The sequence below is a fragment of the Macrobrachium nipponense genome, chromosome 13 (assembly GCF_015104395.2).
Source record: "Macrobrachium nipponense isolate FS-2020 chromosome 13, ASM1510439v2, whole genome shotgun sequence".
Taxonomy (NCBI): domain Eukaryota; kingdom Metazoa; phylum Arthropoda; class Malacostraca; order Decapoda; family Palaemonidae; genus Macrobrachium; species Macrobrachium nipponense.
Genome location: NC_087206.1, coordinates 92,891,999 through 92,914,572, shown reverse-complemented (window position 1 = coordinate 92,914,572; position 22,574 = coordinate 92,891,999). Strand labels below are relative to the sequence as shown.

The window sequence follows — 22,574 nt, the reverse complement described above, 5'->3', positions numbered from 1 at the left end:
TATATACTTCGTGATCAAGTTACACATATATACATATATATATATATATATATATGTATATATATAGATAATATATATATATATATATATATATATTATATATATTATATATATATATATATATATATATATATTCAAACAAAGATACTACAGCAGTGACATGTCATAGAAATGTCATTTTGGTGTCATTTAAATGACAAGAAAATTCCGCAGATGATTTATATAGATAATAATTTTGATATACCAATTATTTTTCCAATAGCACGAACGGGAATATTCCTGTCAACTGCTAGTAACGGAAATATTTAAAAATAAAGGCACATAATTTCACATAATTGCTGTTAGTACTCAAGAAATTTATATAAATAGCTTCTACAAGTATCATATAATAAAAACCTGATGTGTATTTCATTTACAAATTCAATATTTTACCCTTTAGGAGCAATAAATGAGAGAGACTGAAAATTCCAAAATGGCCGCCATTTTGTGGCCTTAACTCAAAAACCCGTCACTGGAATTTTGGGGACTTTTTGGATGAAGATAACACAATTCACCTCTACATATTCCCAAAGTTTCAGTTTGTCATTCTAAATTTTGAGGTTAAACCCTAATTGCACTGTACTAATGAAAGAGTTCATAAAATTTGTCCGCCTTCATCCGGATAGCTTTTGAATTTACTTTCTTTTTTTTTCCTGTGTCCTATTCCCGTTTACTCTTCAAGTGCCTGGTCTATATAGTTTCATTAGACGTTAAGGATTCTCGGGCATTCCATTGAGGGGTGAGAGATGTGTATTTCTGGTGATAGAAGTTCACTCTCGACGTGGTTCAGAAGTTACGTAAAGCCGTTGGCCCCGTTGCTTGATAAACAACTGGTTCCATGCAACGTAAAAACGCCATACAAACAAACATTAGTATATAAGCCCCATCTTCCTTTTCTACTCCTTTTTTTTTTTCCTTCAGGTCACTTGTTCCATCTGCCTTTGCTAATAAGAATGCTGCATGACTACATGGAAATTATAAAGACATTTTGTATTCCTGTAATGAAAACTAGGAGGTTTATATTGAATTGGGTCATTTATGGACGTGAGGGGAAACAGTAGGTTTGTAAGTTATACAGCCATGTCCTTTGCAGTAGAACTGGAAAGTTTATATATCATGTTCCCATCATTTCCACCGTCCTTTGTAACATATGTTATATTTTCTGTACATTGTCCACTGCATGAATTCTAGAGTAATAGCATGAATTGCTGTAGTAAATAATTTTCTATTAATTAGGTGTAATTGTAATTGGCTTCGGATTTCCATTATATGTAATATATATATATATATATATATATATATATATATATATATATATATATATATATATATAGATATATATATATATATATATATATATATATATATATATGTATACGTATATGTGTGTGTGTTTTGTATGAGTCGTTTCATAGCACCTATATATATATATATATATATATATATATATATATATATATATATATATATATATATATATATATTATATATATGGACATGGGAAGTGTTGCTGTCAACCAACATAGAACAAGGAGCTGTAGGAGACGTCTTGAACTATTTGTCCGTTTGTTAAACAATCTGACATTTCGAGGAAACAGCCTCATTTTCAAATCTGAAAGCTGAAAGGCAGCGGTGTTTCTTACGTTCTGTCTGTTAAGTCTTGTTTTTTAATTTATTAATTTTTTTGATTTGTAAATTTCTTAATTCCGAGTCTTTTTTAGAATTTTTATATAATTGTAATTTTTTTTCAGCTTTGAAAATGACGACTCTTTCAGCTCCTTGTCGGTAAAGTTACTGAAGTCCACGAGAGGACGAAATTATTATCAACTAACATAATTCCCCTTCGGTTAACATATATGAAAATATATTAATTCCGAGGTAGAGCGAATTGGATATTAAAGGACATTTGCAGCTTAGAGCATGTATATGAATCACAGTGATGTGATAAAAATTCATATATAACTATAATATTATATATATATATCTATATATATATTTTAAATAAAATATATATATATATATATATATATATATAATATATATCACTAAAACTTGGAATATTTTTATGTTGTCGTAGAGCTGGAGGAAGGAATGAAAGGCGTTAACCAAGCAGTTTCGTGTATCTTCACACCTCAGGGTCAAGTAATACAAAAAATCATTATTTGTTACTAAGACACCTCTGTGGCAGCAATACATAAACATAAAAACTGTCGTACTACTATTTAAAAACTAGTTGTCTAAAATTGTTTACAAGTAATTCATTCAGTTTGTACATTCCGGGGCTGCTGGTGATCAAATGTACACGATTGTTCTTTATAATACAATGTTTCGTTTCGTGATGTCTTTACAGAACATGATGTCCTTAGCTTCTTCCCAATTCAAGGTGTGCCTGCACTCATATGTTAGAACAACATGCTCGCAGTATTTCCCCTTTCTGACATTATATTCATGTTATACTGATTGCAAGTGATCGCATATATGTAACCATTCTTCTGTAGAGAGGAATTCCTGATAAACATGTTCTTAAAGTTCATAGGTCTTAAAAAGGACATAACATTAAATGGTCTTAACCAGCCTAGGGATGGCCGTAAACTGGTTACTCTGTGGTAAAACGTGAAGGTTTTTCATATTAAAATCATTCTTATGATCAACTTCATAAACAGTGTTTCTTGCTTTACAGAAAGCTCTGTCTCGGACCTACCAAGGATATTTCCTAAAGGTATGGGGTTAATGAGTTGATGATATATTTCGTGTCTGGCCTGTTGACAAAGATGAAGAGAGCTTCCTAGCAGCATGAAATGGCCTAGTACCTTTTATAAAACTTACCTTAGAAACTGAAGTAGATAATAAGTTGGACTTTTTAGTAGTTTTAATTTTGAGGCATGATAGAAATTTTAGATTTTCTGTATACAGGAAATCTACGAATGTAGATTCCTACATACATTTTTATTCAAACCATCATCCGAGAACGGAGATGATGCCAGTTTCGTCTATGTTTTTAAGGTCGCTACGGGTCAGTAGCCCTGACTTTCTCGAGGTTGTCCTTCGGTAGGTCCGAGACATTGCAACAAGTCTGAGATACCCTTGTGATTTTATTGACAGAGCTTTCTGTAAAGCATAATCAAGAACAAAACCCGGTGACAAGACACGTGATGTTGTCCTTCAGATCGCAACGTTAGCTATCAAGTATTAGCCTTATCTGTTGCTATCAAGTTTACAAAAACTAGTTCATCAAGGAATTATGTGCATTTTGTCTGGGTTGTTCTATTCTGTTAAACTGAACTTGAAACTTTATCCTACTAAAGGAATTACGTGATAAACGCGAGTCAAAACTTATATTTCCTCTAATAATTACATTTTAAGGTCATTTAAAACCTAGTCGTAGTGGCCTTGTGCTCTCGTTAAAATAACAGGACCAACTGCTTAGTCTCCCATTCACACAAATGTACCACAGGGGAAGTCACCTTTGGGGTCAGTGTTTATGTGCACTTTGAACAAAGAGAATCACGTTTAGTCTCCACGTTGTCTTAGATTAATATAAGGTATTTATCGGTGACACATACTGATAATAGACTGTTGACGTTTTTTCAGTTACTCGCAGATTTCTCTCTCTCTCTCTCTCTCTCTCTCTCCACGCACTGAGTTCACTTCTCTTTTTGAGTACTGCATCTTTCAGCCAAAATAATTTCATTTACATATTTTCCTCATGGCAACTATTTTTCCTTTTTTTCCCACCACCGGAAACCCATTATCTTTTATTTTTCATTTTACTGCCAAAGACTCCGTGAGGAATTCAGCGGCTGATGACTTCCTCTATTTTTCTCGGAGTTAGCCGGAGAAACTCAATAGATCTATGGTTTTACTGATTATTTCTTCCAGTCTCTTTTTTTCAGTTTTCTGTAAAAGAAAACTATTGAGATGACTTTGTCTGTCCGTCTCAATTTTTCTGTCCGCCCTCAGATCTTAAAAAGTACCGAGGCTAGAGGGTTGCAAATTGGTATGTTAATCATCCATCCCCCCAATTACCAAACGTACCAACCGCTATGTAGGTGCTGCGGGGCTGAGAGTTTCATGGGCCTTAGGCTGAGAGTTTCATATAGCATTATGCGCTGTACAGTAAACTCGATTGCTTATTTTCTCTTTCCCAATTATTTGTTTGTGTGACGTTTCGAGATTCACGTCGCCAAGGTTCAGCCTCTGACAGCCTTTAGTGTGGATCTCTTATCTTGTCGCTTCTACTATCGCTCAAGTCCACTGTGCGTTAGTTACTTGATAAGAATGTTCTGCTGGGCTCACCGGGCATGAATCTCTGACCTGCGAGTTCAGTGGGTACTCGTGAACCAGCAGCTACCCATGTCGTGGTAATGACACACGACACGCACGCAGACTCATATACATATATATTATATATATATGGATTATATATAATAGTATATATATATATATATATATATATATATATTATATTGTATTTACGTACATATATGCATATGCATTTGTTTATAGTTATGGGCCACCGGCCATACTTCGTTGAAATACCCGCTTCCTATCCAGTCAGTGAATTTGAGCAACGCAATGCTGAGTCGATCATTACTTGGTTGGAGAACCTCCTCCAAATACTAAATGCGGTTGGAACATCTTACTGGTGTTCGTGATGGGTGGAATTAGGATCGATTCCTGTGAGAGGGCGAACAGATTGGCATACTTATTTTAAGAGCCAGTTGTACATTTGTTGGCCAGAGCAATGGAATATGCACCAGATAGTTAGACGACTGTGGAGGTCGCCTCTTGGGTTAACAATGGTATGGTGTTAGAACCGGAAGGCCAATTCCTATAGAAGCCAGCTAGTGTAAGGATGAAAATGCATATGGCAACCTGCACGAAGGTGCATATATTTTGTCATATACTGATGAATATTTCGGTAAATTCCACAGTCAAGTCCTCCCTATCAAAACACTCGTAGAATAAGTAAGTTTTTATCTTTTGTTGATTTCTTACTGAAATCAGACTTACTTGAGATGCAACCTTGACGTTCTTGCTAAAGCCAATACGCCAAGTGCATCTTGGGACAGATAACGTGAACCCAATCGTTTTATTTTTTTTCGCCATTCGTTGGCTGCATTCTAACAAGCAAGTCTCTTAAATACATTGGACACCCGTGGGCTTCTGATAGCTTGATGGGACAACACATATATTTTAATCGTAATTCTAGCTGTAAAAGGCAGCCAGTGATCTCAATATTAATGAGGGTAGTCCTCTATTAGTCTTGCAGTCCTGTTTAGTATATTTTGCATTTCTTAAGTTTTATTTTTGATAAACTGTAACAGATCGAGTTGCAGAAGCTCACTCTATTAACGGCACAATTAATCCCACGTTTCTTAAGAAAACATTCACTCAGATATTTGCTACAGAAACCCTTACAATATTATATATTTGAACATCCAGAGACAAATTACAGTCCAGCACTATAGGTAAGTCACGAACTTCATTAGCTGCCTGAAAAGGATTGCTAATAATATTTAACTTTTGTCTGTCTGACCCCAGATCTTAAAAATCTACTGAGGCTAGAGGGCTGCAAATAGGTATGTTGATCGTCCACCCTCCAATCATCAAACATAACAAATTCTAGCCCTTTTAGCCCCAGTAGTTTTCATTTTACTTAATGGTTAAAGTTAGGCATAATCGTACTTCCGGCACCGCTATAGTTACCAACAAGGCAGGCCACCACAACTGTACCGTGACTGAGTTTCATGGGTAAGAGTTTCGTGGGCCGTGGCTGAAACTTTTATACAGCATTATAAGAAAATTCGATGCAGTTTTTACTTGTTTATATTGTCTTTAGTTACTCACAAGAACATTGTTCATATTAATGTATCTTGAACATCGTTAATAAAGAAATGAAATTAGGTGTCATCCGCAAACAGCCTGAAATTCACAGAGAAAGAAAGAAAGCTACAAAGATACTTAAATGTCCTTCCCTGACAACAGATCACACTTCACAACGCGAAAAGAGGATTAAGTCAGAGCTTTACAATAAGATAACCTCATAGATTCTGTCGCCGGGTGGTCTGTGCCCATTACTGACTGGGTATATAAACTTGCAGCTCGCTTTCCCTCCTCATTCTGAAGCAGCTCATCGCGGAAATCATACACTCAAACCCTTACCTAATTTCTACCTTGGAATTTGGAAGAAGCATTGCTTAGTATAAGCCTCGAACGTGAAACTGAACGGAGACGAGAGCGATTGTAAAGAGAAAGCCTTGACCACGGTACTGAGCTGAAGCGGGACATCTCTTAAAGGCGAAAAAAAAATCAACGTGATCCGTTTTATCCTGTTCCAAGATGACACTTGAGTCACCTGTCTCCGGAACTGGCAATTCCAAAAGTCAGCGATCCCAGATCAGCAAGAATGTTACAAATTCTATGGTAAGACGAACGTTCATTTTTTTCATTTATAGTAATGTCATCTTCAGTGTTTGTGCTACTATTTACTAAATCTGTTCGTCCTATTTATCGAAGCTATCATTATTGTTTGAACAGATGAAATATGCTTTGCTAGAATTTCATTTACCAAGTTCAGCTTTATAATTATAAAAACTTCGTAGACATAAAAAAAGAGCTATCGTAACTTCCTTATTGAAGTATTTAGTTCAACAACTAATAGGAAGATGTAGTATAAATAACTCCAAGGCAAAAATAAATACTTCACTATTGAATAATCCGGTCAACTTAAACTACAGTTAATGATATATATTAGAATAATTCACCTTACCTTTCACCCAGTTAATACAATTCATTATCTATTATAAATTGCGTTCAGATTAAACGGAAAAACTCCGCTGGTTCTCAGGCGTCGTCTACAACATCCTCAAAGACAGGAGCGAGTTCACTCACGTCATCTGCCATCGCTTATACGTTGCTCATGAAGTGATTTATTTTCATGCCAAAAGAGAGGAGACAACAGATGCTCTGAGGAGCACTACAAGAGGGAAAGAAGAGAAGGGAAAACCATTATTGAAATGAAAAATCTACCAAGCAAAGTGGAAAAATGGGCAAGAACATCTTTCGACAAACATGAAAACTAGAAGGAAGACAATGAGGAGGCAAGAAGACCATTTACGAAAGACGGCAAAATTATGAAATTTCCGGCTAATTACACAAATAACACGTTTTTCATACGATATATTAGTCTCTCTCTCTCTCTCTCTCTCTCTCTCTCTCTCTCTTTATGAACTCGAAACCATTTTAATCTCATTACGGTAATATTATGATTCAAGAATAATTCTCCTAGTCACTCATATTCGTCATGTTAGCTTTTTTTTTAATGTGATTTATTTAATTTATTTGTAAACAAATAAACTAAAATATTCCTGTAGATTTTTCATTCCCTTTGGATGGTTATAATCAACTAGGAAATTTTTTTAAAATATTTTTGGCTCTATAACTACAGGTTATAAATGAAGAGATGGGAAAAGAAATTAAACAGAGAACCAAAGGCAAGGAAAAGCATATAATTGTTTCCAACACTTCTGGAAAAAATATTGTGTTTAATGGTAAAGATATTTATTTTTCAAATACTTCTCAAAAATCGAAACTCAATAAAAGTAGGAACGCAAGAAGAAGTTCATTAGAAATCGGCCATGAAACATTTTCACGCTTAATCTGTGGAAACAGATCTTAAGTACTTACTTTTGGAATCGCTGTTTCAGAATATAAGCAAACTCCTATTCCATTTAGGTGCGCCTCAGTGGCGTGGTTGGTATGGTCTTTGCCTGCCACCTCGGTGGCCGCGAGTTCGATTCTATTGAGGGGTCAGAGATGTGTATTTCTGGCGATAGAAGTTCACTCTCGACGTGGTTCGGAAGTCAAGTAAAGCTGTTGGTCCCGTTGCTGAATAACCACTGGTTCCGTGCAACGTAAAAAACACCATACAAACAAAAATATCTCATTTAGAGAAGACAAAGAGGAACACTACTATGAAAAAACCTAAACAAACAATTGCATCCTTGACGCGAGCTAGATTACACCTTCTCCCACGAAGAAATGTCTCAATCAGCCCTTATCAGTCTTAAGATAATCGGAAAGATTTTGACGCAATCTCCGTGTGAGGTAGAGTGAGCCTCGATAACAAACGTTCTCATTTGGACAATTAATGTTCCACCGTCTTCCCTCCTTCGTTTTGCCGATCAACAGGAAAGGCCTTAGAGGAAAGACAAGACAGAGCCGTTGTCCGCATTTATAAAAGCTTTGACGCCAGAATAGCAGGCTGTTTTGTTTTCAATACTTCCCCCTAGCAAATGGTGACATCAAAGCAAACAAGACAATATTCGCTGTAGGTTTCATAAGTTAACTTTAACTGCTATAGATTTTTTTACTTTTTTTCTTTTGTACTTAAATCTACAACACCATTTTTAGAAGAGGAACAGTGTATTTCCTAGAAGAATTCCCAACCGACTGAAGGATTGTGCTTAATGATAAGTATATCTCCCATACTGCCATACCCATGCAGATCAGATATGGCTTCCCACTTGTATGCCTACATCGAGCTGTGCTGCTCACCGTAGGTAAGCGCCTCAGTGGCGTGATCGGTTTGGTCTTGGCCTGCCACCTCGGTGGCCGCGAGTACGGTTCTCAGGCATTCCATTGAGTGGTCAGAGATGTGTATTTCTGGTGATGGAAGTTCACTCTCGGCGTGGTACGGAAGTCACGTAATGCCGTTGGTCCCGTAGCTGAATAACCACTGGTTCCATTGCAACGTTAAAACACCATACAAACAAACAAACTCCCCGTAGGCAAGTCATTTGCGCCATCTAGCCACCCTTGTTAAGGTGGATCCTGCTGAGCTTTTTTGACACGCACGCTTTGGCATGAGCTACTGATGCCTGTAGCTGCACCTTAAGTGGGACCATTTTTTCAGGGGCGAGATAAGCCAAGGGGTCGTGCTTCAACTCCGATGATCACGTCTCATTGTCTCCACCAAGATCTAGATCAACTTGGTCTCCACTACCACAGACGTAGTCATAATCGTTGGTCGCTGTCGCGTCGCGTCTGATTTTTTTTTTTTTTTTTTTTTTTTTCTGGATACAAATCCGTTTGCGAGTGTCTAAAAAGCCTCCACAAGGAGCGCAGCTGCTCCTAGCAAGGCAGGCATCAAAGGGTTTCTGCAATATAACTTCACTCTGTCCTGTGGCCTTATATCCAGAGGAGGATTCGTTTATATCATAAATTACGTGTGATTTTCTCATCTAGTCGTCTGTTCCATTTATATCGGCCAGCCTAATAGTTCATTATATTCCATTCATATTTTCTTTATTTAACTATGAAAGAGAGGATTCAATAATGGTCATAAATTGAACAGAAATACGACATTAATTTTAACTGATCTGTGACGTGCTTGAGATTTGTATATGTAGACGTACTTAAGGAGACACTTGGGATTTCACTGGTAATAGTGAACAATAATGATACCACTACTGAATTCCTTAGTCTTGCCCCGTGCAGTATTCGTCAGTAATATGAATTGCAACTAGAAAAGTCTTACTGTTAGTAAAGAAAGCACCAGAAATGTATAATATGGCCCTTAACGTATTTATGTAGTTCAACACAGTGTGGTGTCAAAAATAAATCGAAGATATACTGGATTACAAGGCAGTATCTCCATGGTCATATTTGGGTGGAGTTGTCCGGCGTGTAAGTTGTGTTGTAAATTTAAATCAACTTTGATAAAATTCTGCTTGTAATACTGTCAAAACTAAAATATTTTCTGTTTTCGTCAATGAAGTCTTTTTTTTGTTTAAAGTTGTTTAAAGGTTAAGGGGTGATTTACTGGTACTCGTCGTTGATTTGTGGTCGCCTCTCCCACATCAGCCAGGTAAGTGTTGACGAAGGTCGATGCCCATTGATTTAATCTCGATTTTTCACAGCGTCTCATCTTTGTTTGTTACTGGGGTATCTTTATCGTGAGATGTGGTTGTTCATGTAGCGGGTTTCCTGATATTTGGGCAGGGGACGTGGCTCTTTTTGAAAAGAATGTCCCTCCCTCATCAATAAATTTTGAAGAGTCAAAAATTCACATTAGTAATTTAGTAATTTTCTTCTAATGGCCCGCGCAGTAGCGCCTCCACCCTCGCTAGCTTCCTCAGTGAATGAATAGTTGTTCCTTGGCCTAGTGACAGCCTGTTCGACCGTGTAACGTCTAACGACTCCATCTTTCATCTATCGCTTTTGCTTCCAAGTTCCATGTCAGTTGTTACTACTTCATCATTATCGCCTCACTGGAGGATGGTAAACAAAAAACAAAGCATGCTTATACATTTCTCTACAGCTGAAGGATCGATGCTTTTTTACCATCGTTAAACGGAAACATTTCAACGCATAATTAGAAACAGTCTGATATCTCCGTAAACTCTCCTGAATCTCTTTCCTGTTTCCTCGTATGGTAAACTTTTTTCCCCCTTCTTGGCTATCTACAAATCGTCAGGACTCTGCTCTCTTCCTTTTTCGCCAACTTACGGCCATTTTAGGGTTTAAAGGGCGTTTCATCCCCACCTGTTGTGTTTTTCATTTCAATCACGACCACCGTTATCCCTCCATATAAAATGACGGGCTGCTCTATGAGCAAGACCCCGCGTTGGCATAGGACCAGCTTAATTCAATCTTAACAAATAGGTTTTTGTTGAGATCTTGTTATACTGAACTTTAGCGAAATGTTAACGGACATATTTTATATTTCATGTTTTTATTAAATACCATATACAATCATACATACATATACCATTACATATACATACATACATACAACTATACATAATATATGCATATATATATATATATATATATATATATAGTTATATATATATATATATATATATATATATATGTGTGTGTGTGTGTGTGTGTGTGTGTGTGTGTGCGTGTATGTGATTTCCTAGTGTGTTTTACACCATTTCCTTTGATGAATTAAATGTACTAGTTCAACTATCAAGTGACAGTTCGCCCTAAGAGAAGGAATTATTAGAAAACTAAAAAAAAATCATTGTTATTATAATTATCTTGCAAAAAAGTATTTATTAAAAATGACCAAGGCTGCTTACTCTTATTGATTTTATTACTCTAGTTGCTATTGCTGCTGTTACTGCGGAAACTATAATCTCGATAAGAACTGCCGCCTCACTTTCAAGATTTCTCTAGAATCAGGTGTAAAGAAGTTGATAACCTCTCGAGTAGATGATGTCGTTGGGTTTTGTCAAAAGATCCCTTTTGTTGACAGTTGTCTGTAAGTGATACTACAGTTTTGTGACGTCATATGCCGTTATTTTTCACACGATAAGATTGGTCTCGCTTGGTTCTTCAAGCGCCTCTTTATCTTGAAGAGATAAACACATTTTTTCACCTTTGGTGCGAAAGACAGTGTGATCTATATTGCATCATGCAGCAGAAATGGCAGAGACGAATGTGTGCACGCGAGCGAATTCTCTGGATACAGAGGGTTCAAGAGGACTGTGTCGTGTGTCGTAAAGGGTTCAAGAGGACTGTGTCGTGTGTCGTAAAGGGTTCAAGAGGACTGTGTCGTGTGTCGTAAAGGGTTCAAGAGGACTGTGTCGTGTGTCGTAAAGGGTTCAAGAGGACTGTGTCGTGTGTCGTAAAGGGTTCAAGAGGACTGTGTCGTGTGTCGTAAAGGGTTCAAGAGGACTGTCTGTAGGGTTCAAGAGGTTGTGTCGTAAGTGGGTTCAAGAGGATTGTGTCGTGTGTCGTAAAGGGTTCAAGAGGACTGTGTCGTGTGTCGTAAAGGGTTCAAGAGGACTGTGTCGTGTGTCGTAAAGGGTTCAAGAGGACTGTGTCGTGTGTCGTAAAGGGTTCAAGAGGACTGTGTCGTGTGTCGTAAAGGGTTCAAGAGGACTGTGTCGTGTGTCGTAAAGGGTTCAAGAGGACTGTGTCGTGTGTCGTAAAGGGTTCAAGAGGACTGTGTCGTGTGTCGTAAAGGGTTCAAGAGGACTGTGTCGTTGTGTCGTAAAGGGTTCAAGAGGACTGTGTCGTGTCGTGAAAGGGTTCAAGAGGACTGTGTCGTGTGTCGTAAAGGGTTCAAGAGGATTGTGTCGTGTGTCGTAAAGGGTTCAAGAGGATTGTGTCGTGTGTCGTAAAGGGTTCAAGAGGATTGTGTCGTGTGTCGTAAAGGGTTCAAGAGGACTGTGTCTATGTCGTAAAGGGTTCAAGAGGACTGTGTCGTGTGTCGTAAAGGGTTCAAGAGGACTGTGTCGTGTGTCGTAAAGGGTTCAAGAGGACTGTGTCGTGTGTCGTAAAGGGTTCAAGAGGACTGTGTCGTGTGTCGTAAAGAGTTCAAGAGGACTGTGTTGTGTGTCGTAAAGGACAGATGGACTTGACAGCACAAATCTTGCTCACGCAATGTAAGGATTGATGTAGCAGTAGCTTATTTACCATCTAATCACACGTATACCTTGCCATAATGATGAACACAGCTACGCTCTCTAAGTCATGAAAGCTGCGATTAATTTATTGTGAAATTATACGCTGGGAGGAACGCCATATTTCGTATTTGCTATACACCTACACTAAATGGATGTTAAAGGAAGTCAGAGAGGTTTATGAATGGAGTACGAGATATTCTCAAAAGTAATAATAATCCGACCTTCAATTCGTCTTTATTTTTAACAATTTATTTCCAAAATATGTGAATAACAGTAATAGAATTTCAGTTCTATAAAATTCTCCAGCAACATTGGGTAACATTTTAAACAGTTACGCGATATTGCCAGCATCTCTTCTTTATATCACCCTTTAAAAGATCATCCTGTCGTTAATTATATAATTATCATGTTGAGCCAAAATAAAGGCGCTTCCAGCTACAAGTTCGTATTATTGTTTAAGTTTTCTGTAAAAGAAAACTATTGACATGGCTGTGTCCGTCTATCCGTACTTTTTCTGTCCGCCCTCAGATCTTAAAAACTACTGAGGGTAGAGGGCTGCAAATTGGCATGTTGATCATCCACCCTTCAATCATCAAACATAACAAATTGCAGCCTTCTAGCCTCAGTAGTTTTTATTCTATTTAAGGTTAAAGTTAGCCAAAATCGTGCGTCTGGCAACGCTATAGGACAGGCCACCAGTGGGGCCGTGACGGAAAGCTTCATGGGTGTCGCGGCTCATACAGAAAACTCGATTGGGCCTAAGAAACTACGGCGCATTTTTATTTGTTTATGTATAGAGATCAGTATCGCATTCCTTGGATACTACGTGTTTCCTAGCAGGTCTTTACTGTTATACTTCCTCATGTTTACTACTTATCAGCCTGAAGATAGTGACCAACGTGGCGTTATCTTCACTGACTCAGGTTTTTGTCACAAAGGTTTCGCAGCACGACTGGCAACGTGTTCTAAAGTCTTGATCATTTCACCGTTCACAACAACGCTGAAATACATGATAGTGTTGACCTTGAGGGGTTTGTCAAATTCTTGTTCATGTGCGTGACATCATTCAAATGACGCTACGGGTTGGACTGCTAGTTGCCACAACTATTTGCATTTGTGGGACGGAGACAGTGATACTTTCTTCATGTACCTGTTTTGCCAGATTGAGAAATAGTTACCAGGTGGCTGGATCAAACATCCGTTGAAGAAATCTTGGGAAAATGCAGATGACCAGTTGTGTCTTTGGTAAATGTGTAGGATTGTCCAATTTTTTGTTAGCAGCTTTTGTAATATACAGTTATGTCTAGCCTGATATTGTAGTCGTTTCCTTTATTATTTAGAAAAGCTTTGTTCGTCCGATTACATTTTATAAATGGGCATCGGAATTTCTACTGATGGGGTTCCTCACGGAAATCGTAAACAAATTAGGGATTGTATGATGTTCCAAAACAATACCCGACTCTCCATTTCAACATTTTTGGTAACTTGTAACTTCAAGTAATTTTATTTTTAACATATCATCATTTGTAAATTTTATTTCTACGGTACTTACAAATAGTCAGAATTTAACTACCTTATCAAGGAAAACAATTGTTTAAGGACGTAAAAAGAGATTTAAATGATATAAGACACCAACATGTCCTTCAGACCAATGTACTAACAATATTCATTAACAATTGCAAGATAATTTGGCTTAACTGCCCGTCTCCTGCCTCCGCCAATCATGCTACCTTTGATGAAATATGAAGTTGAAAAGGATTAACTTGGGGAGAGCGATGGCCCTTTCGAAGAGTGGCGCTAATTCAGGAGAAAGTACTTTAGTGCTTTGGTTTCATGCTGGATTTGATGTTAGCTAATTTATCTATTATGGTAATTTCATTGATGCTGAGAGATGTGAGGACCTTTGTAGAGAGAGTGCAACAGAGTGGTGGAATCCAAGTGTCAGTATGCGTATCTGCACAGCTTATAACTTTTTTTTTAATAAGAAATCATATGTCTTGACTGATTTATTTGTATTCTCACCAATCAGTTTTCAACTGTTACAAACCTATCTTTCTTTGAAAAAAAATGTAACCTACAGTATATTGCGTAATTTTACAAAGGTTTGCTTGTTTTTCTCTATATTTTCTGGAAATAAGGGCTGAGTGTACTTGGGTGTTTATATAAACTGAATGACTCTTCAGTGAAATCCTTTTTTGTACGAAATTTACGTTTTTCATTAAAAAAATTATTTAGTACCGGTTAGGTATTTTCGATGTTCATGACTATAGTTTTGATAGGTCGGCTTCAGAATACAATTCAGTCACTTAGTTTCTCATGTTCCTTTGCGGATTACTAGACGTTACGTCAATATCACTGATAATACTATGGATAGGGGGATGGGGGGTGGGGGGGGGGGGGAGTGTTACCTCCGCTTCGTTTTATCACTCACCGTATGACGTAGCGTTGATGGAGAAGGTCCTCCGAGACCCATACAAAGTTTTCAAGAGATCTTATCAGCTTTAAAAACTCTTCATCTACCACTAATGTCATAATTCGAACCACTTTGGTCTCAGACTTCTGCCTTGTGGGGTCTCAAGGAAAAAAAATGATTTCAATCAAGACCACTATTTGGGATTAAAGTTTTATGTAGAAGGCCAAATGGATAAACAATTCAATGCACTTTTCTAGCCCAGACCTGAAAGAAACAAGAAAGAGGAAAAGGCGAGAAGAAAAACGAAGTTTAACCTTGAAGGAGGATATAGCTCCTTCTGTCTCTGGAAGGGAGAAAGGTTTACCAAGAGATTAAACGTTCCCGATTCGCTTCCCGGTTTCATCTGGCCATTTCGTGTAATACTGCCTTCGTCATGAATTCGTCTCTCTTGATGTCTTAGAGATAGATGACAATCTGATAGTTCATATCGTCCATTACTGAACAGATGCTTCTGATTACGTCACTGCAAGGCTGTTAACCTTGAGATGCCATGATCTCAGTAACAGGCTTATCTGAAGTCCATTACGTCTTTGAAGTCCAAGATTTCCACCAGATCCTTTCTTGAAATCCAATATATTTACCATACGATACTTCCATGGAGAATGTTATTTTCATTACAGTGTGATTTAGTTCATTATTTACTTACCATCGTGGGTGTTTCCATCAATAAATTAGCTTAGCAAACTAACGACAGATACTTAAAGCTAGGCGCTTGCTATTGGCATTTGATGTTAAGCCGACTACCAATGATGAAATCACAACACATTTACTTATGCAATTATCATAACATAGAGACCATTGTTTGCACGACTGGAGTGTGTGTGTGTGTGTGTGTGTGTGTGGTTTTTCATCTTATTAATTTTATTTTGTGAATATTTACTTTTATTTCCACAAATGTGACCACATGTGACCACACTGATGTACGAAGCGTTCAAGTGATGATGGCCGTGGACTAAGCTAAGTTCTCGCAGTAGTTTCTTTTTAATCAATTAAATTGTGACCGACATTTTTCATAATATAAACAGCAACAGCAGGTGACTAGCACAATCGTGTATCCGTGTCCATTTAAGCGTTAGCAACGAATCTCTTTAGTCTTACTCCGGGAGAAAGAGGTTGTTGAAGTTACTTTATCTAGTAGCCCAGCAGCCTGTGACGTCATCTTCGTGTGTGGGTAAGAAATCTCAGCTGATAACAGGGAGTCGCCCGGGGTATATAAATGCCTCACACACATCTTCCTCCTAACACACCTGAACTCTCAGGAAAGAGAAGCATTCTAGGCTAACAGAAACAGAAACAGTCATAAGCAAAGAAAGAAAAGTTGTTCGTCCTGATTCAAAAAACCCCCATCCTCTTCACAATGATTCAGGAATTGTCCTTATCCAGCATGGCATATTCAAGAAGGCACGACGCCCACAATCAAGATAAGCATCATTCCATACATGGTAAGTTTACAAATTGTATATTTTCACCTTATTTCGTCCCCTGTTTGTTTTTATTACAAAATTATATCATATTTTATAGATTTCTATTCCAACGTAACATCATGTTAATCCTTGATTTTTTATTTATTTAGATACATATATTTTCAGAATAACTCATAGACTATAACAGAATAGTAAAAGATCCTTATTCCGTGTTTATTTAATCGATAAAATCTCTTGTCAATATTTCATATTGAACAATGTAAATTACCCTTTACCTGTTAAATTAGGTTCTGATAGTATTTAAAATCACCTATTACCTGTTAAATTAGATTCTAATGGTATTTAAAATCACCTATTATATACCTGTTAAATTAGATTCTAATGGTATTTAAAATCACCTTTTACCTGTTAAATTTGGTTCTGATAGTATTTAAAATCACCTTTTACCTGTTAAATTAGATTCTTATAGTATTTAAAATCATTTTTACATGTTAAATTAGGTTCTGATAGTATTTCCACGTCTCAGCTAATCTTCACTTAATAAGGGCATTGTTCTGATTGACATTGTAGATGAAGTCAAGAGACGCACCGCTTCCTCAGAAAGCGACCGAAGTCTCCGCAGTGACAGAAGCGGAAACAACAGCTTCACCAGTCAACGCAGCTGCTGTGGCGACGAAACAACTCAGCATCACAACAACAAAGGCAAAAAGATGACCAAGAAATCTCACACGCAACATAATGCAATTGACAGCGATTTCGTAACATATTTTATCTGCCGTCGACCATGAGAAAATGAATTCTCTCTCTCTCTCTCTCTCTCTCTCTCTCTCTCTCTCTCTCTCATTTCCTTATTTAATTGTTCTTTATAATTTATACACTTAGTTTAGATAAATCACAATACTTCACTTATTTCATGTTCCATTAATATAATTTATATCCATTATCATCTAGGATTTTATAGAAAATAAAATATAAAAACATTCAAAACTCTATTTCATTTACTTCAGTAATGTCTACATTGTTTCCGTTTTCTGAAAGAACTCTGGTCCAAAACAGGAGATTCATAAAAAAAAGAAAAAAAAAAAAAAGATATGGAATCAACCTTCTGAGGAGATCAAGGGTATTTTACTTGATCGTTTCCCAAATAATGTTTTGATGCCAGATGCTGAATGATCTTCAGACTTTGATACAATGACTAAAGTAGATTCCAATAGAAATGATAGGAAGTAAAACACTGTTGAAAAGCGAGAGAATTACAGGCAGATCAGAGTGCCTATCGTATCTTTCCCCCTCGTGTGGAAGGGGCTCTACTGTTCTTTGTAGCGTCCCTTTTGCCCCTAGCAACAACCCTGTTCATTCCTTTTACTGTACCTCCGGTCATGTTATATCTCTTCCATCTTGCTTTTCACCCTCTCCTAATACTTGTTTCATAGTGTAACTGCGAGGTTTTCTTCCTGTGACACCTTTCAACGTTTTTGTTCTGAATGACCTCATAGATCCCTGAGCTTGGCCTTTCGGCCTAAATTCTATATTCCTATTATTACTTCTATCACTAATCTGTCTCTTTTGATGTGTACGGGATTGATAACATGTTATGTCATATCGTCCATTGTCGAAACTTCTGAGTAAGGTATTGCAATGTTATTAACTTTAAGATGCTGCCGGAAATCCGTTATTTAAAAAAAAATGGCTCACCCGAAGTTACAATGGGTATGCCTGAGATGCTTTATTGAAGTCCACGATTTATCAAAAAAACCCTTCTTTTGGAGCCAATTATTTTCATAAGATTAAAGAACAATTATAACTTGCTGGAGATGCTGCCTCGAGGTCAGTTATTTTTATAAAATGCTCCTTTCAAGAACTTTATAACTTACCATAAGGTGCTTTCTTTAAGTCAATCGTGGGTTTTTTATTCAATACGTACATATCCTTAACAAACTAATGACAGACACTTAAAGCTAAGTGCACTCACTACTGACATTAAATGTTGCACCAACTTCCGTTTATGCAACTACAACACATCTATCCAAGTATTTAATCACCAACATGTGGGCTGGATGTTCTTCAGATACATTTACTTTCATTTGCAAATGTAACCGCTGTCATTTACGAAGCGTACGAGTGATGACTGTCGTTGGAAACCAGGCATACTACGCTATATTTTCGTAGTCATTTTTTATCAAGATTTCGAACATTGAACTGATAATTGATCATAATATAAACAGCAACAGCAGGGGACTCGCATATTCGTGTATCAGTTCTCTCGTATGCGTTAGCAACGAATTTGTTTAGCCTTACTCCAGGGAGAAGTGGTTCAGGTTACTTTATCTAGTAGATAACCTAGCAGCCATTGACGTCATCTTCGTGTGTGACAAAAGAAATCGTGATTGATAAAAGGGTTGTCTCTTCGGGTATATAAACGCCTCACACCCGTCTTCCTCCTAACACACCTGAACACTGTGGAACAGAAGTAGTCTCGGCTTACCTGGAATTCAAACAGAAACAGTCACAAGAAAGAGGTGTTTATCAGAAACAAACTTTCCGCTCTTCAAATCCTTTTGGCCCGACCCCAAAGCCTTCAGTCTCGTCTTCACAATGATTCAGGAATTATCTCTATCCAGCATGGCATATCAAAGAACGCACGATTCACACGATCAAGCAAAGCATCATTCTGTACATGGTAAGATTGCAAATCACATATTTCCACATTCTTTTGTCCCCAAATCGCCTCCCAATATGTAACTGTTTACCCAATTTTGTACTATAGCGAAGCATCATGTTGGTCTATTATATTGTTATTTATATGCATACATTCTTGAAATAACTTACTGAATACATCTGTGGTAATAGAATAGTAGAAAAAGATCCATACTCATTGTTTCTTGTATCGATTAAATCTCATCATTATTATCATGTTTAACAATATAAATTGCCTTGTATTAATCAAATTAGGTTGTAACAGTATTTTTATGTCAAAATTTATGTTCAATTACTAATTACCATCCCTTTGATGCACATTACAGAAGCCGTAAAGAAGCGCACCTGTTCTTCAGAGAGCGACCGAAGCCTCCGGAGTGACAGAAGCGAAAACAACAGCTTCACCTGTCAACGCAGCTGCTGCGGCGACGAAACAACAACTCATCACCACAATAACAACAAAGTCAAAAAGATGAACAAGAGATCTCACAAGAACCATAATACGATTGACAGCGATTTCGTGACATACTTTATCTGCCGTCGACCATGAGAGAACTATCAGGCCTTTCTCTCTTTCTCTCTCGTTTCATTATTTGATTCTGCTTCATACATAGAACTCATCATATTCCACTGATTTCATGGCCCATCCATATAATTTATATCCATTGTCATCGACTTTTTTATACGAAAAAATAAAATTTAAAAGCACTCGAACTCAATTTCATTAACTGACCTCTCTTCATTTTTGACATTTTCTTCAAGAATTCTGGTCGGAAATATGAAATAAACTACAGAAAATAAAGAGGCTATGGTATTCTCTAGTTGGCATTCCATGTACTGAAAAATTTCGATTGGACATCAGCCTGCTGAAAAGGTCGGAGGTCTGGGATGCGATACTTTCCAAAATAATCTTTGAACCCAAATACTGAGTGACTTCTGAACTTGAGAAAATTGTTGGCTAAAGTAGGTCCCAGAGGAGGAAAGAAAATTCGGGATGATTTCATTTGTCTAAATTGGAAGTTTTGCATGAAGCCTCTTTAGGCCTGTGCACGACAGATAACTATTTCAAAATTTGGATTAGAATTCTATTAGACTATTAGATAGCTGTGGAAATGAGGGAAGAAATGAAACTGCCAATTAGAAACTAAGTCACAAATCGGAATTAAAAGCAATTTTTCACCGTGTGACTATTGATCTGATTTCTTTCATGAAACTTGAGCCTGTTTAGTAATGAGGATTTGTAACAAAATTATATACCTCTTATAAAACGAGAAGTAAATTTAATGAAGAACCTTGATTTGAAATTTACTGCAAGTCTGTGGATATTACAAAGATAAAGAACTGGTCATAATATAGTGTATTACACCTGAATAAAATGGACATACTAATATTCTTATATTTCAGTCAATATGATATTGAATTCTCGTTATTGAGGAATTAAAACTGCTGAGATATGATGAATATGAAAAGTGAATAACTTTGAGATGTTACAAATAAAAACTCCACATAATACAGTAACTTTCAGAACCCATATGCTTTTCACAGCAACAAAGGTCGCCTTGTGACTCTACACCAGCAAGTAACTACAATTTTCTAGTCAGCAACCATCATCGGACACTGGCACCTTTTGAGACAATGCTAGAAACTGGAATCAGGAACAGGAAAATCATCGTCTTCTACCTATAAGCTGACAACTTGAAATATTTTTTAAGGTCCATAAAAGCAAATGTACATAGGAAGCCACATATTTCGACTGCAGCTTCAGCCCTGAAAACTGGTAAAAGTGGGACCAAGGTGGCGAACACAATGTTTGTTGTACAGATGGTGAAAAAATTGTCAACAAAGAGTAACAGCCTCCTGATTACACTTCCATAACCGAGAAATTGTGAGTTCATAATCTCACAACCCAAACAAAACATGCCAACGTCTTTTGATCATTTACCCGTTCAATCAACCAGCCAAATTTCGGGTCCCAGTTGAAAGCGGCATTCCCATCCGAATACTGTATAGCCTTCCTATTCCCTCGCATGAGATGTAGGGGTCCCACCGAAAATCGAGTGTTGAAACAGCTGAGATTTTTTTAACAAGAAGTCAACATGAGCATTTATTGCAGAAATTGCGCCTGCATTTGTGCGTACACATGTATTTTGTAAAAGGGAAGATGTGTTCATCTCCAAATGGGTCAAACAGATGCAGAAATCATTTATGCCCCTGTGCCTATCATTATATTTTTCTTTCGTTCATCTGCGAGACCTAAGAAATATCAGTGCAACAAATTATTCATGATGTGATTGAAAGTATATAAAACAATTTACTTAACTAGGAATTTGGTAGATCATTTTTCTCTCTGCAAAGTCTTTTGAGTAAATAATTTGCGTAAAGGTTGTTTTAAAAGGGCAACTTTGGGCAACTGCATTAAAACGTCACCAAACTGTTCAAATCTTGCTCATTCCGTGACGAAAGCTTATCTCCTTTGGAGGGCTCATGATTTATCGATGAGTGGATCATCACGCCATCCTCTCAGATAAAAAAAATAATTTACACAATCTTCCTAACAGAGCAAATGACATAACTTTTAGCTTCGTGTCACGTATAAAGAAGTAGAGAAAGACTATTGTTGCTGGGATCTTTGTAATGTTATTACCTATTACCAGCCTTCATTTTATTACCTAGTACATACATAAGTCTCCTTTATGGAAGAATTCCTTTAATAAGATTAAAGAGATCCGAAAAAATAAATAATTTTCCTCTCGAACTCATATTTCATGGACTCTTTAGTGATAACTGACTTCCCGAAACCAACAACAGTGAAATCAGTGCAAGAATTTTTCGGCTTAATAAAATATTGCCATTGCCAAAATAATGAGCTCCATATATAAGTGCCTTAAAGGAAATAAAAAGAAACTAACTTGGGCAGAAAGTCAAGATAAAGCTTTTATTCCAGCAAAAGAAGCAATAACCTTTGCCACAATACTAATCTTCCCTTTACCCCCACAGGTCCCTCACCCTGACAACCAACGCAAGTAATATGGCGATGGGCGCCGTACTCAAGCAGGACACTGATGATGGTCATTGCCAGCTGGCCTTCTTCAGCAAAAAGCTAACAGCAGTGGAACACAACAACATTTGACAAGGTACTCCTCACAGTCTACAGGCAGCCCACCACATGCTCGAGGGATGCCAGTTCGGGTGCAGACGGACCATCAAGGCAGCAGACACATGGTCAGTGTGACAACAACGGCACCTGCTAGCGAGAGCTGAGCAATCCTGCAACATCAAGTACCTGAAGGGTTCAGCGAACATTGTGGCGGACGCAAGAAACTACGTCAACACCATCCAGCTTGGGATAGCCTATTCCAAGATAGCAGAAGTGCGGAAGGATGACGCGAGCCTGCAGCGACTGCAGTGGATGAACCCTGGCCTCACATGGAGTGATCGGTCAATCAACAGTGGAACGACGTCCACCACCTGCAAAATGAGTACCAGATACCCCCACCCATACTTGCCAGAAGGGCT

At 37.5% G+C, this 22,574-nt stretch overlaps 2 long non-coding RNA genes across 2 annotated transcripts; both read left to right on the top strand.

Annotated features, from left to right (window-relative positions):
* Nucleotides 1-6,165: 6,165 nt before the first annotated feature.
* LOC135225514 (uncharacterized) lies at nucleotides 6,166-7,410 on the top strand. Its single transcript, XR_010317020.1, has 2 exons — nucleotides 6,166-6,465; nucleotides 6,860-7,410. It is a non-coding gene; the product is annotated as an uncharacterized LOC135225514 (long non-coding RNA).
* A 7,470-nt stretch (nucleotides 7,411-14,880) lies between these two features.
* Nucleotides 14,881-19,786, top strand: LOC135225215 (uncharacterized). Its single transcript, XR_010316928.1, has 3 exons — nucleotides 14,881-16,379; nucleotides 16,932-19,041; nucleotides 19,385-19,786. It is a non-coding gene; the product is annotated as an uncharacterized LOC135225215 (long non-coding RNA).
* The last annotated feature ends 2,788 nt before the right edge of the window (nucleotides 19,787-22,574 follow it).